General features: G+C 40.6%; 1 protein-coding gene and 1 pseudogene across 3 annotated transcripts in view; both read left to right on the top strand.

The window, feature by feature from the left end:
• Positions 1-6,443: 6,443 nt before the first annotated feature.
• Positions 6,444-15,567, top strand: part of HTR2C (5-hydroxytryptamine receptor 2C) — a 326,375-nt gene continuing 317,251 nt past the window's right edge. For all 3 annotated transcript variants that reach the window (XM_003262219.3, XM_003262218.2, XM_030807395.1), the window contains exon 1: positions 6,444-7,024. The gene's annotated coding sequence lies outside the window, so the exon portion shown is untranslated. The remainder of the gene's footprint in view (positions 7,025-15,567) is intronic.
• LOC100601031 lies at positions 12,019-12,338 on the top strand (annotated as a pseudogene).

Below are 15,567 nucleotides of genomic sequence, written 5' to 3' on the forward strand. Positions count from 1 at the left end.
TGCTGGTCAAATTGGAAGACCAACAAAGTTGTGTTCTCTGGCAAATCTTGCCCCACAGCTTTGCTCTATCACCAAGTAAGAATTCATTACTCTCCCTTACAAGATCACCTATTAAAAGTTTACTATCATTTTCCTACTAATGACTAGAAGATGCATAAACAGTAAAAATAATTTCGTTTAAAAAATCAAAAGGCCAGAAAATAAACTTTTACTCAGGTAGTTCTACTGCAGGGCTGCCATTAGATGACAATAGGCATCTAGTCATTACTATATTGGCTTTTGCTTCAAATTAAGCTCCACTTGGAGAAAATGAAAGATTTCTATACTTGTCTATAAATAAAATGTGTATATATGGTAAGAAAATGTTTATTTACCATATTATTTTTCTTTAGTTTTCGATGACAGGGAATTTGCTATCGCTTGTTTTAAAGCATCATCTTAAATGAATTTTTGTTGTTTCAGCCTTTGAAATGTGTAGAGACTTGGCCCTTCAAATTTGTTGGTGAGGAAAAAGGAAAATTGTTAAGTCAAGAAGCATACTGAATACGTATCACTTTCGCATCATCTTAATGTCAGAAAATTGTAAGTCTAATCTTCGTAAGTCGGGGACCATCTGTAGCATTCTAGGCTTGTAAAGAGTGATAGTATCCTAACATGATAATAAGCTTCCCAGAGATTATTTTCCACTGAAGTCAGTAGCTATCAAGTGCAACAGGCTCAACAAAACTGTCTTATGACTTGGTAGGAGGCTGCTTCTTTCTTATGACAAAGCTGAATCTATGGCCAGTCTGCAGTACATAAGTTTTTTTTGTCTTTGTTTTTAAGAAAGTTCAATATCTATTTATGTCATAAAATTAGATTGATAGCATTTATTCATTCTGCAAGATTTCAGATTGGAAAGAGCTATAAATGTCATTCATTAGCCACATATCTTTCCCTTTTCCTCACACATAGTTCTCCTTTGTAACACCCCCACCAAGAGATTAACCTCTATAACATTGAATATCCCAAGAGTGGAGAACTCACTACCTCCTGAAACAGCTTATGCCATCTTTGGATAGTTCTGAATGCTATAAAATCCTCTTCTAGAGCCAGAAACTGTGGATTCATTAAATTCAGTTTTATTCTCTTCAGAGTTTAATGTTTATAGTTTCATTCAGTTCACAAATATTTATTGAATGCTTAGTTTGTGTCAGACATTGTGCAAGACACTGAGGTAACAGATACAAATAAGATACGGATAACAAACTTGGGAAATAAATTAAAGCCACTTTCCTTAAGAAAATCCCTTGAATATTTGAAGTCAGCTAGCATGTAACCCAAGAGTCATGTCTTCCAGAGGATACAAACCTATCTAACATGATTCCAGCACTCTACTGATCTGAACATTCTTGTGAATGAATTCTATCATTCTGATAAATGAATTCCAATCTTCATTCTCAAAGTATGTGCCTGAAAATACCGTATAGAGCCCAACTGCATTTTGACTCTTTTTATGAAAGTTGCAAAAGCTCAATATAAAATTGTGTTTCCCAGCAACCAGATCACACTGAAGGCTTGTTGATCTTGATGTCAACTAAAATCAGTAAGTATTTTTTCACCAAATGTTCCCAGCTTCGGTGACCTAAATTTGTGCAGAGAAGTTTGATACTCAAATTGAGCATCTCACATTTATTACTATTAAGTTTCATCTTGGTCGGTTCAAACTGTCATGATCTTTTTGCATGAAGGGCCAATTTGGTAAAACACCTTTTATATTTGTATTCAGGCCATTGAAAAATTCGAGTTTTAGAAGTCCAGCCCTTCTTGACCATTCATCTTAACCTCTTGCAGAACAACAATGGTAGTTATCATTGTTGCTTATATTCTTTGTATATTAGGAATAGTTACAATATTGTATGATAGTTACAATAGCGAAGTATTAGGATAGTTGTAGAAAAAAGGAGAAGAGAAGCTTATGGTTAAATGCTTCCTCCTGAGATCCTTATAATTTGGTTGAGGAAATAGTTCTTACAAAAAGAAAAGAAGGAATTCGGTAGCAATGAGTGATGTTGCGCCTCATTTGAAATAATGTAATGACGCTGATTTACAGACCAGAGAAACCAAGCCCATTACTTTATACATAACTCTGAAACAAGGAAATGTTTGGTTGCATGGTTATACCTCTAATTATTACAGAAATGGGAAGTAGAAATCATAATGGTCTGAAAGAGTCAGAGTAAGATCTATGGGTAGCAAGACTACTGGGCTTCAGCGACCAGTAGTCTTGAGCTAAGAATGAACAAGAAATCACTGTAGTCCTGGACTTTCAATCTCAGTTTAATTTAAATAAAAGGTCCTAATTGCCATCTTTGTTATCCTAAACTGGAAGAGTGAAATGCATGCCTATAATACAAAATGCATTCGTCATAACACGAATGCGCTCCAAGACAACATATATTTATCTACAGAACTGATGTCAAAGTAGCTCCTAGCTCTTTCTCCTTTTTGAGGCTACGAGATTCCATTTCCAATCCCTATTCAAACTTGCATGCATGTTGCTATTTTTTCAAACATATACTTGGTTACTGGAAACTACACAAAATATATATTGTATTACTAGAAGGATGTTAGATAAAATTAATTAAATACCGTTTTTTGCATAAAAGAAATAAGCACAGATTTTTAATTGTGATATACCTTTTTTTTCCCTTAGACATGGCAGAAATATGTGATGGGACCTTCCAACTCCCCCTCCCAAAAGGCTTCCAGTATTTTTCTCTTCCCTTCAATGAGAGCGTCAGAGAACCAGTGTTGATTATTGTTTTTCTCTAAAACAGAAGATCTTTCCAAACAGAAGTTTCACTTACAGAAAGACTGACATGATCAGAGACTGCCCCCTGCCTTCCTACACAGCACACAGAGTTCTACTGCGTTTTTTTTATTAAAAATAATCCTACCAACTTTAAAAAGACTGTGTATAATAAGCTATCTATGTCTAAGATTTTTTTCTCAGTCTACGACCATGTTTGAGGAACAGTAAGGGAAAAGTCTATTGTGTTCGATGCCATAAAAGTTTATTTCTAGGTGTGGCATGCCTCAACGATGGACATTATGGATCTGATGCTGGGTTTTTACGATTAAGTAGTAATAGTGAATGCTGAAAATATAATTTGATACAATTGTATTACTACCAAAAACATATCTGGCTATTATAATTTGCTTTAAAACTGAAAAAATAAGGGTAGAAGGATTATCAAAATTCCTTGCATTTATGTCCTGTGGTAAAAAAAAAAAAAAAAAAAATCTCCCGGTAGAATTCTTGTGTAGCTTCTTTTGATCTGTGAAAATACCTGCCTTCGAGAATTTTGCTAGAATCCTGTCACTCATTTTTTAAACCTGTCTATCATCCTTTAGTCCTTTAGGTGTGTTAAAATAGGGCTCTCTGGTCAAGAGGGGAAATAATAATGAGTAGAGAAGTAAACTTTCTAGTCAGTGACAATTATTTATTTTTAAAAAAAGTTCCCAAAGTTTCAAATGATGAGGAACTTTTTCTTACGTGGTAACAATCTTCTTTAATTCTTTGCCGAATTTCAAAATCAGTAGTTTTGGAAACATATGTATTTGTAGCAGGAGGAAATCCCCCTGGTTCGAAAGTTGTAAAAACAAGTCCACAGCCTTAGAAACCGGGAAATATTTGGAAACCGTGTTCCGGGGGGCACTGGGGATTTTAATCAAACCTGAGGAATTCACTGTAAATAACTCATCTTTCCAGGGACAATTTCCATACACCTGAGGAAGAGAAGGGAAAGCAGTGAAAACTCTGGGCTGACTCCCCAGGCCTCGTTAGACAGGGGTTCCAGAAAACCTCTCTGGCAATGACAGAGCGACAGAAAGCGCCAGCATGTGCTTGTTTTGAGTTTGCTTCCCCAGTCCTAAAGTGCGCCCTAAATTTCTCCTTACACTAAATTCTCTGGTCTGGTGTTGCCAAAATCTCCAAAGTCCGTCGGACCTTGCAGCGCTCGGCCGAGCCGCAGCCTAGAGAACCTGAAGAGGCAGTACGCGCTGCAAATGCCAAGAAAGCAGAGCCTTTGGTCCCGGCGGAACCCGGTGCCCCGAGCCTCGCCGCGGGCCGCTTCGGCTCAGTCTTACAGGCTCCGGGCCGCTGGGCGAGCGCCGCTCAAAGGCGAACGTGCCTGCCTGTTTCTACCCGAACTCCGAAGCCCAGACTTGCTTCAGCAAGCCGCGTGGCTAGCAAACTTTCTCTCTGCTGCTCCGGGAACCTTCCCAACCACCAAGTGGGTTTCACCCCGGTCCCTCTCGGCATTTTTGCCTTTCACAAGGAGAAGGAGAGAACGGCCTTTGGAGCGAAATATATGATAATAAAAACTATTACTATCATCATCCTCATCCTCATAATTGCTATTATCATGGTCAATTTCTCCAAGCCGGTTCCCCCGGGAGCCGGGGAGCGAGAACAGGTTTTGGCGGATGCTAACTTCCACTCTCTGCTCGGCAGATCCATTTTGGCTTAGCAAAAATATCACAGGGATTTATATTTACATTTTTTGAAGTAGTATAAATGTCTCAGCCTCCGACAAAATAAATACAAGTCCCGCCAGAAAAGGCAAGACTAAGCATTCCACATTCATAGCGTAAGGGGACACTTGCGGAGTTTTTAAAGATGAGTGCTTAATTATTTAAAGAGAAGACATACGTTTTCTCTTCCATATTTATAAATTACTGTTCGCTACCAAAGCATTTCTAAAGATGCGAGCGTTGTGCAGTCGGTGGACTTGGCAGCGCTGTCGCAGCCACCTGTGCGGCATCATACAGCAGCATTCAACAGACGCTTCAAGAAAACTGCGATGGGTTTTTGCTTTTCGAAACGGAACTTGGGTGCGGACAGTATGTTCACTGCCAAATTAAATTTCAAATCCTGAATTCAGTGGCGATGGAGGGAATCAGAGGATTCCCAAAATGCCCCTTTTGGAATAGACTGGACAGCTCCTTTCACAAATCTGGAAACAGAGGCACAGAGAGAAATGACTGTGCCTAGGGCATCCCGAATAAGGAAGGGGCCTGACCCTTATCATTGCTTCCACTTCCTTCTCCATCCCTAACTTTTGGGGCTACTGAGGCAAACTTCGGCCTTCAGAATAGCCGGCAGCTCCCACCCCTTTTGCGTTCTGCCGCGTTCGGTCCTCCAAGCCTCTCTCTGTACGGCCTCTCTGTAGCCTCTTCTATACAATCGCTGTGCTGCCGTCCGGTCCTAAGTAGCCAAACCGGAGTCTCGATCTTTTGCTTCGGTACAGCTACCTCCGACTGGCGGGGAGCCAATCTCCACTTTTCCCACCCCGGTCCTCGGTACAGGGCCGCGAAACCTCGGCCACGACCCGAGACCACCACCCCCGCTCGCCCCTTCGTTCCCTCTTAGGAGAGATCTGCTTCTGTCCCCATTCTCGGTGGGATCATCTCCATTACTCAGCTTGGTTTTGGTGCCTCTGAGGCGTCTTGGCCAAGGCGGCCCCGTTCACCCTTCTCTGCGCTGCTGCCAGGACACCGCAGGCACCTGCCCGGTGGCGCCTGGGAACCTGTGAAAAAGAGCTCTGCCTGACCGGTTGCAGCTCGGCATCCCAGCAGTTGCCAAAAGAGAGCCTTTGTGGTTCACCTCTTGCTGCCTTGACCTTGCATTGACAGCCCCCCTCCCTCCCCCCCAACGACTGGGCAACCGACTGGCTGTGGGCCCAAGGCCCTGTGCCAGAGAGATAGGTTCACCCCCTTGGAAACCCGTAGGAGCTGCCCTCAAGGTGTCTTTCTAATGAGGCCTGTGGGGTCAAGAAAGGAACTAAACTGTGCCTTTCCGGGGCTCAAAGGCCAAGAGCTTTCCTTTCTCCTTTGGGGTTAGGGAAAGGATGGGGAGAGGAGGATGGGGAAGTGGGCCTTATTACAGGGTTGTGGCCTTTGCGCACTTCACCAAATGTTTGACCCTGTGAGTGCCTCAGTTGCTACTGTTGGAGGAATGGGCAAGAGTCAGAACAGAGATCCTTGAAGGGAGTTTCAAAGCTTGACGAAATTTGCAAGACTTGAGAATGCTGTTTGTTGAAATGAAATGTACAGGTGTGTGTGTGTATGTGTGTGTGTGTGTGTGTGCGTGTGTGTGTTTGGGGAGGGGTGTGCTGTGAATCTTTGAGGGTACATTCTTGAGAAAGCCTTCCCTCTCCCTCTATCTGGTGCCATGGCTGATCCTGGTTCCCCCTACTCTCTAGGCCTTGTGAATCAGATTAATCATCACCCCCACCCCCATCTCCACCATGGGGTCTCGCGCCCCCTGCCAGCAGGCTCCAGATGCACTAAGAGACCGGTCCAAACAGGCCCGGGGGCCACGTAATGCTGAGTGCTGATTGGCTGCTCTTGGCTCCTCCCCTCATCCCGCTTTTGGCCCAAGAGCGTGGTGCAGATTCACCGGCGCGAGGTAGGCGCTCTGGTGCTTGCCGAGGACGCTTCCTTCCTCAGATGCACCGATCTTCCCGATACTGCCTTTGGAGCGGCTAGATTGCTAGCCTTGGCTGCTCCATTGGCCTGCCTTGCCCCTTACCTGCCGATTGCATATGAACTCTTCTTCTCTCTGTCTGTACATCCTTGTCGTCGGAGTCGTCGAGATCGTCGTGGCGCTCGTGTGATGGCCTTCGTCCGTTTAGAGTAGTGTAGTTAGTTAGGGGCCAACGAAGAAGAAAGAAGACGCGATTAGTGCAGAGATGCTGGAGGTGGTCAGTTACTAAGCTAGAGTAAGATAGCGGAGCGAAAAGAGCCAAACCTAGCCGGGGGGCGCACGGTCGCCCAAAGGAGGTCGACTCGCCGGCGCTTCCTGTCGCGCCGAGCTCCCTCCGTTCCTCTCCCTCCGCCGAGGCGCGAGGTTGCGGCGCGCAGCGCAGCGCAGCGCACCGACTGCCGCGGGCTCCGCTGGGCGATTGCAGCCGAGTCCGTTTCTCGTCTAGCTGCCGCCGCGGCGACCGCTGCCTGGTCTTCCTCCCGGACGCTAGTGGTAAGTTGGAGCCCCGGGCGGCATTGCTAGCCGAGACCCCAACGATTTAGGCGGGGGATGGGGTGGGGAGCGGGGACAGGTCCCGGATGGCTGCAGCCTGCAGGACCGCACTGGCCCTGGCGGAGGTTGGGGGGAGGGACTCTGAACGCTCAAATCGCGTGGAGACTGAGTCTCTGGAAGAAGAGAGGAGCTTAGGTTCCACGGAAGGAGCATAGAAGTCTCTAAGGGGATTGGGAGTGGGGGCTCGAGATGAAGGCGCTGGGCGGCGGCGGGGGTCTAGAGAACCTGGCGCGGGGGAAGCCGAGACAGAAACGGAAGGCGGGGGTGGGGTCTCAAGAAGTGAGGAGTGGGAGGAGAGAAAGGAGGGAAACTGAACGCAATGTCGCTGAGTAGAGGGTCGGGCTGCGGAAGATGCAACTGAGTTGCAGGACCGACTACAATTTTAAGAAATCCGACAGCAGGCAAGTGGGAGGGGGCGCAAGATTTGGGACAGTGTGTGCAGAGAGGGAATCAAGGATGCTTTATTATGTTCTCATTGAAAACGGACCCCAATTTTTCCGGCGGGTCTCAGCGAACATCCGTAACTCTGGGGAGATACACACTGCGGATCTGTGTTTGGTCTAACAGCTGTTAGCTGAATTTGAACAGCGCTGCTGATGGTCACGTAAGCTTAAGAGGAGAGGATAAAGGCATCCAGTGAACCTTTTTTAAAAATAATTAATTAGCTTATCTAAGTCATTTGGTTACAGTTTTATATTTTGAAAAGGATTGCGAAAAAGTCTCCAGCGCTGCCTCTTATTCCTGTACTCAGTTTTACCCGACAAGCAGTCTTTACAGCGTTCCTCGGAATTGCTAAACATGAGAACAGGTTGCCGTTCCTGATGTCACATAAAGTTCGTCATTGCAAAACGTGTCTGTGTGTCTGTTTCTTTTCTGCGCCATGCCCTTTGCCTTTTGCTTCCTGTTGGGTAGTATGCGACTTGAGGTGACAAACACTTGCATTGTGTTTGAGAACCCTGTATTTTAAGCGACAGAGCTCCCCAACTCAAAATTCAGCGAGTGACATTCGGCAGTTAAAAGATTTGGTCTGGAATCACTGCCAGTACCGCGCAGCTTCTTCATTAATATTTACCAGTATAAGTCCCATCCAAGGAAGCCTCTGATTGCTGAGCCACTAAGTGCATACTCCCCTTACCACATACCTTTTAGGCAGGCTAACCGAGGGAAGCTCATATATGGTTGAGCTAAGATGATTTGGGGGGCGGGGGGTGAGGAAATGCGGCGCACTGAGTAACCTCTGAGCTCCCCAGTTTGCAGACAATTGCGACCTCACATACACAGTAATGAAAAAAGATATCTGGCTCCAGAGTTTAAATTTTTCATGAAGAAGTTTACGTACATATCAGCCATTCTGCCAATCAAAATATGAGTGCAATAGAAACAAGGTGTTACTGTGTAGCTGGCTACATATGTGTAGAGACAATGACAAAGGCCAACTGACATGCCCCACAGAAAATGATATCTACCGTGATCATTGCATCTCTTTTGCAGTACTGAAATCATACTGAATATTATCTTTTCTGAAGAGTGTAATCTCCTTAGCACCTGGCTGTTTGGGAATCATCTACAAAGCCCCCCATTCCAACCCACAGGTGGGGGGAAATAAATAATTTTGTCCATATTTTGGGGAGGTAGGTTATAGAATATTTAATTATATTTTTCATTCCTTAAATAAATTCTCCTGATCCTCCTGGGGAGGGAAGAAAATATTTGTTTCATCAACATGATTTCTTTCCTAATAGCGTCTATCATCTACAGCAACAAGCCCAACGCAAGTCCTGCAATTCGGAAGGTGGATAAGGCTTGTTGATTGCAATGTCAAGGTAGGATTTGGGGTGCTTTAGCAAAAATGACGGTGTTTTTCTATCTGCATTATCTAGAGAGGGTTATTAACCCTTTCTATGCTTTCTTGAGGGGTTTATCTCCATCTAGAGGTGTCATGGATGACAGTGATGGCTTTTTCAGATAACGTTAACAGGCTTTTGTGCAGTATGAATTCATCGGAAGAGAGGTGAGAACTGATATTTCTGGGAACGTCCTGGATGCCAGACATGGATCCAGGACCATTACATATATATACACATATATATGTGTATAGATCTATACACATATATATTATATTATTTCATATAGTCTTCATAGCAAGTCTATGAATGACGAAGATATTATTATCCTCCACTTTATTGGTGCCATTAGATTTTTCCCCTCAATTTCTCAAGGTGTTCTCGAAAGTTAATTTAAGGCAAGAGAATAAGAAATATTTATTTGTGCTTCCAAGTCTACTTGGGAAGAGCAATAAAAGTAAAATCTAAAAAGCCTAACATTCCAATGGATTCGTCCAACATTATAATTGAGTCAAGCCTCAATAATTTTACTGTTCCATGTATTTCCTTCAAGGAAACGTCATCCCTTTCCAGCTAAGGGAAACACAAAAATTAAAACAAAATTTGGGGGACAGATTGTAGTAGCCAACATTAAATATCCTCAGCTATTCTTATTAAATTGTTCAAGGCCTGAGATTGAAGGAGGCTGCAGTTTGCTGAGCCTGCTGAAAGATAATTAATTCCCAGGTTTTAATGGCTCCTGAAGCTCCAGACTATTTGTCCAGTATTATTAAGGAGCATCTTACCACCTCACTTTCATAGCAATGGAATACCTAACAAAAGGATGATGTACGTGTACTGAGTTTATTTTAGTAAAGCATCTGATACAGCTTAGTGTTGTCTAGTGGAAGAACTGCTAAATTGTGTTCCTCTAGCTGCCTGGTAGCCATGAACACACTAGGAAAACTTCATCATAAATTGAAGTTAATAATATATTATTGTGATATTTTATGTCGGTATCATATATAACCCCACCTGATTGTTGTGAAACAGATGGGTATTAAGCACTTTGAAAATTTTAAATTATTGCACTAAGCAACATTTATTATTTATTTGTTAGCATTCTAGGCTACCTATGTCATTTCATCTACATATTGTACTGTTGAACCTCAAAAAGAAATCACCAATCTCCAGTCTAATGTGTGCTCAAGTTATGGATCTCTCCAACACTGCCATTCTTCAAGAGCTTTTAAGAAGGCTTTTTCATATACTGAGAACATTGCTGCAAAACAGTCTAGTCATCTCCATTCCAGACAAATAACATCGAAAACAACCAAGTGGTTAAGTTGCATCATAATTTGGCAAGTCATTAACAGATTTAATACTGATGCTCACCTGCAACAACTCTTTGCCAATCACTTCTGACATTTTAATGCACAAGCAACATAGTGAAATCAGGATTTCAAATAAGATGTACATAAGATGGAATTTTAATTTGTTTTTGTCTCCTTCTACCCGGCATCTCTACTTCAACCTCGCTATTCATTCCTCCTCTGAACTGTGGCTAAGACGGTGTCATCTACAGTTTCCTAAAATACTTGCTTATTACAGCATCGTACATATAGATGGCATTTGATACAGTCATTCTTCTTAATTATGGTTAATTTTATGCATAGATGACCACTTACATGGCCTAATTTGAGATGCACTAGAAAGGCCTTCTGGTCCCTAAACTAGTAGCCTTCGTGGTTTTCCATGTAACTTGAAATTCTACATTCAGGAATTTCCCTCTTTCATCTTAGTCATTGTCTCCTTTAAATACAAGTACACCTTTGGGTAACATACTGTTATTATTTTCTATTAAGAACTATGCATACATTTATTGAAAGCTATTAGAAAGCCTTTAGAACTGCATTGTCCAGTGCAACAGCCACCAGTCATATATGGGTATTTAAATTCAGAGTTGAATTAGCATTAATGGCAAGGTGTGGGGTTGAGCTCAATGTAAAAATAAAAAGTGAAAACTGAACACCACTGAAACCAAAGATAATGTCAACTAATATCTAGACAAGGATAGCAATGAATGAATTGGCTAGGGTTTCTTTTACTTTTTCATAAAACATGATGTCTTCTTTAAACTAATCAGTAAACACTTATGAATAAATGTCAGTGTTCAAATCTTTTGCAAGTGTATTTTAAACTTACGTATCTCCCATTTTATCTCAGTAATCAAGGCTCACTGAATACTCTTCAATTATAGCTTCCTGTAATCAAAGTAGTAAGACTTGCCCAAGTTAGCAAGTAATTATTCTTCAGAGGAGAGGTATAAAAGATGATAACAGTGGCCACTATTTATTGACATTTACCATGCACTACACAGTTCTAAGAGGTTTACAGGTGTATAATCATATAAGCCTGATGACTACCCCATGAGAAGGTACTACTATTATCCAGTTTGCAGTTAGGGAAACTGAGGCATACAAAGAGGTTAATGTGTTCAAACTGAATGAACAAAACCAAGCTTGAAACCAGGCAGTTTTATTCCAGAGGCCATGCTGTTAAACAACAAACTATTGCCTCTGTTTAGAAATTGGCTAATTTTTCTTTCATACTGTAACAACCAGTCTTTTAACAGAACAAATTTGCATGTAAATGTGAGGATATTAATGGACAACGTCCATTAATCCTCGATATGCTGCTTGGCAAGGCAATGAGATAGACATGCAACATTTCATCTAGAGATTCACCTACCAATAAAGAAGTAGAGCAAATGAGAATGTACTGTTAATGCTGAGAGACTGAGGGACAAGAAGCTGAGTGAAGCTCAGGGGAGTTACAGAGATAATACAAAGACAGAAATGAAGTCAGGGAAATGATGCTATTGTATGTAGAGATGACTGGACAGGCGGATGTTACTACTGTGAGTTGGAACCACAGGTTTCTACTACATGTAACACCACAACAAAGGCCATTCATATTTGGTCATTTATATAATGTTGCCTACTTGAAATTCAAGCAGTAAAATAGAAGCTCTGAAGGCCTAAGACCGAGTGACAGCAGGATCAGTAAAAATCATTTATCTCTTTCTGTGCTGATAGCACTCCCGCAAACATGGTGAACGTTCCTAAAAGTCACAAGACTTTCTTTAAGAAGTGTGGCTAGCACCAACTCCACAAAATGACACAGTTCAAGAAGGGCAAAGATTCTTTGTATGCCCAGGGAAAGCAGCATTATGACAGGCAGCACAGTGAATATGGTGGGAAGACTAAGCCGATTTTTCGGAAAAAAGCTAAAACTACAAAGAAGATTGTGCTAAGGCTTGAGTGCACTGAGCCCAACTGCAGATCTAAGAGAATGCTGCTATTAAAAGATGCAAGCATTTTGAACTGGGAAGAGATAAGAAGAGAAAGGTCCAAGTGATCCAGTTCTAAGTGTCATCTTTTGTTTTATTATGAAGACAATAAAATCTTGAGTTTGTGTTAAAAATTATTTATCATATATCAGGAAGGTTTCAAGTCTTGTCTGATCCCATTTGCCATGTATTTCCTTTTCATACTAGAGTCAGGAAAGGTAATTTGATAGCTATGACTTGGAAAATAGGTGCTATAAAAAGTAACTGCCAGTTTTTTAGTTTACTGATCTGAGCCCAGGTAGAAAAACCATATCTGAGTACAATACTTAGGCTAAAGTTATTTCAGGGTAGAAAGACCATACTTGGAAAAATTCTAAGTATGATTAAAGTCTTTTCAAAAGTAGGTTTTTAAAAATTCAAAAACCAAACCAATTACTTCCATTTATTACTTCCATTTTAAATTGACAAAAAACCTGATCCGTGATTAAAAAAGAATTTATTGCTAGAAAGATTGGAGAAGTCCAGTACTGTGGTATGTAGCTTTCTCTCCCAAACCTATCTATATTCTGTCTGTTCTTCAAGGTCCGTTTCAAGCCCCACCTCTTGCAGGAAGCTTTTGTTGACTAGCCCACATATATGATAAGTGCCTTGCCCATAGTAGGTAATCAATTAACATATCTTGATTGATTGTATTGTATTCCAATGGTTAAAGTAAAGGGAAAGAAGATGAAGGAAGAGCTAAAATAGAATTTTTAGCACATCTGCACAATAATATTCAAGAATTCAAGGCATCTAACAGAATAACAATTTCCCCTGAAATGAATTCAGATAATTTCTCTGAACATATTTTAGTGCAATAAAAATATTATAAATCTTCTTAAATTAGTTTAGCTAAAGCTTAGCCCTACTACACTGTTTTATTTTCCATTTCACAGTGAAAGACACCATTATACATACATATATGAGAGAGAGACCATTTCATTGACCACATGCATGGCTATAGAATTCTCTTTTTATTAGCGAACTGAGTTCTGCACGCATTTTGCAGTATGGGTTGATGGCTCAGAAAGAAGAGCAAGTTTTCTTTTTAAAATAACCATTCCTAAATGCCTTTGCAGCAAATAAGCTTGTAAATAAGAGCTTTATTTCCTTACTTTTTATAATGTTAAAGGAAATCAGACATTAGTATTAATGAATTGCCCTGAGTGATCACATCATGAATCTATTAGTTTTTTTAATCTTAAACAGTTAATTTAATGCTTTGTGGCTTGTAGGTAGATTGTTCTAGCATTTTGGTTGGTCAATGACTCCCAGAGGTCTAACAGGCCCACATCTTTTATTTTTAAATGTAATGTTAGTCTAAAATAGATTCAGAAAGAAGTCGATTACTTCATTCTTGAAGGAAGTAAAACAAGGAAGATCTGGTGTCTCTCCAACAAATATTTTTTGAAACTTCATTTTGAAAAAGCAGAAATGAGCTGGTTTCTCAATAGATTTATTTATTTAGTTATTTCATCATACCTCTATAACTATTTTTAAAATCACTATGTAAATGGAAAAGAACTTGCATGGTAGAATTATGCGCCCAAATGACTATTCATTGATACAATGACTTGCTCTCCAAAGTATTATTTAAGTTAGTAAGGGCAGATTCTTTAGTTTGGAGGATTATTACCCACCTCTCATTGGGTAACTGTCTGTGTCAAATTTTCCTGCTTCTACTACCAAACCTCAGCCAATTTCCTAAATTTCGTATAAGTAAATCTATAAAATTCACTGTCCATATTTATCTGCCAAATTAGTGAACTGTAAGATGAAGATGAATAAAGAAAAGCCTGTAAGAATTATGGAATTTGAGCAATGGCTTAGTTGAAATTCAGCAAGGGAATTTCAGTTGAGGGCTTAATGTACATTTAACACTTTGTTGGGTGCTAGTGAGGTGAAAAACATATTCTACAATACTTCCCTAAAGAAACAAATAAGTACTGTTAGACAGTAAAGGCAATTCAATGTAATAATGTAGTTTTGCAAGTTATGGTATAGGCGACATTGATTTCTCTCTTTCCTACTCTCTCACTCAAGATGAATGAAGAAAAAATGGTCCAGTCATTTGCTTAACTTAGGCCTCAGTTTCCACAACTCCAAAATGAGAGCCTTATACTAGGTAATCTTTCTGTAAGGATCCTTCAAACTAACCTCTTTGTTATAAACAGATACAGAATACAGAAACCACTGAGGTTATATGACTTACTTCCCTAAGGTTACAAATATAGAGTCACAAATTGTATAACATATAGAATGGGGAAGAGAACATGGAGAAAACTCCCACAAATTTTATTAAGTTGGTTCAAAAGTAATTGTAGTTTTCACCATTGTGGTTTTCACCGCAATTACTTTTGCACCAACCTAATTCAGAATTTAAAAGTGAAAAACATTTGAATGCTGAGAAGATAATACATTGTTATAAAGTAATTTGAATTTTTACCATAGATTTGTACTTTACTTTGGGTAAGTGCCATTTTCAGAAGGGCAGCCAAATTTGTACAAACATAGTGGATATTCTGAGTCTCTTGATTGAGAATGAAGCAACAAGATCAAATAAATGTTCATTTATTTCTCTAGTATAATACAGAATACATTTATCACAACACTTATAGAGTGAGAAATTATTAAAAAAACACTCTATCCCTTCAACCAGATTTCTTTAATTTCTCATGATAATTGAAATAATGCTTGTCCTTCCTACCTTGGATTCATTCGTGGATAACTTTTCTTAATTATTCCCCATTTCAGTCCATTAATACAGCTTCAGAATTATTTCTGAAAAATGTTGTTCAAATGTGCCACCTTTTAAATTCCATTGTGATTATAAACTCTTAGGGTTAGTACTTGAAAGCTCACCTCAGACAACTCCCTATCTCATGTTTGAACTCTGCACATCTCCCACTCTCTTTACAATGGCACCAAATAATGCTGCCCAACTCCTGGGCAGAGCATAGATAAGGCTAAAAGTTGTCAGCTACCAAAGTAGCTGCTGAATATCAGAATGAAGCCCAGGGACTCAAAAGTGGGTTATGAAGTGATGAGCTTCAGCTAACAGGGAACATTAGGAAATGACTGCAGACAAATCCTCATGCTTAATTCAGAGAAAGATGTACGGTTTGATTGGAGGGGGTGAGGAAGAAGAATGTCATGCAGACTATAAAGCCAAGAAGCAATGCTTAGAATGCAAATGTGTTACAATTTTGTGTGTGCAGTGTAAAAAGACTACTGGCCATATTTTAAAAAGTCATTTAGGTTACACTCAC

This window comes from Nomascus leucogenys, chromosome X (genome assembly GCF_006542625.1).
Source record: "Nomascus leucogenys isolate Asia chromosome X, Asia_NLE_v1, whole genome shotgun sequence".
NCBI classification, from domain to species: domain Eukaryota; kingdom Metazoa; phylum Chordata; class Mammalia; order Primates; family Hylobatidae; genus Nomascus; species Nomascus leucogenys.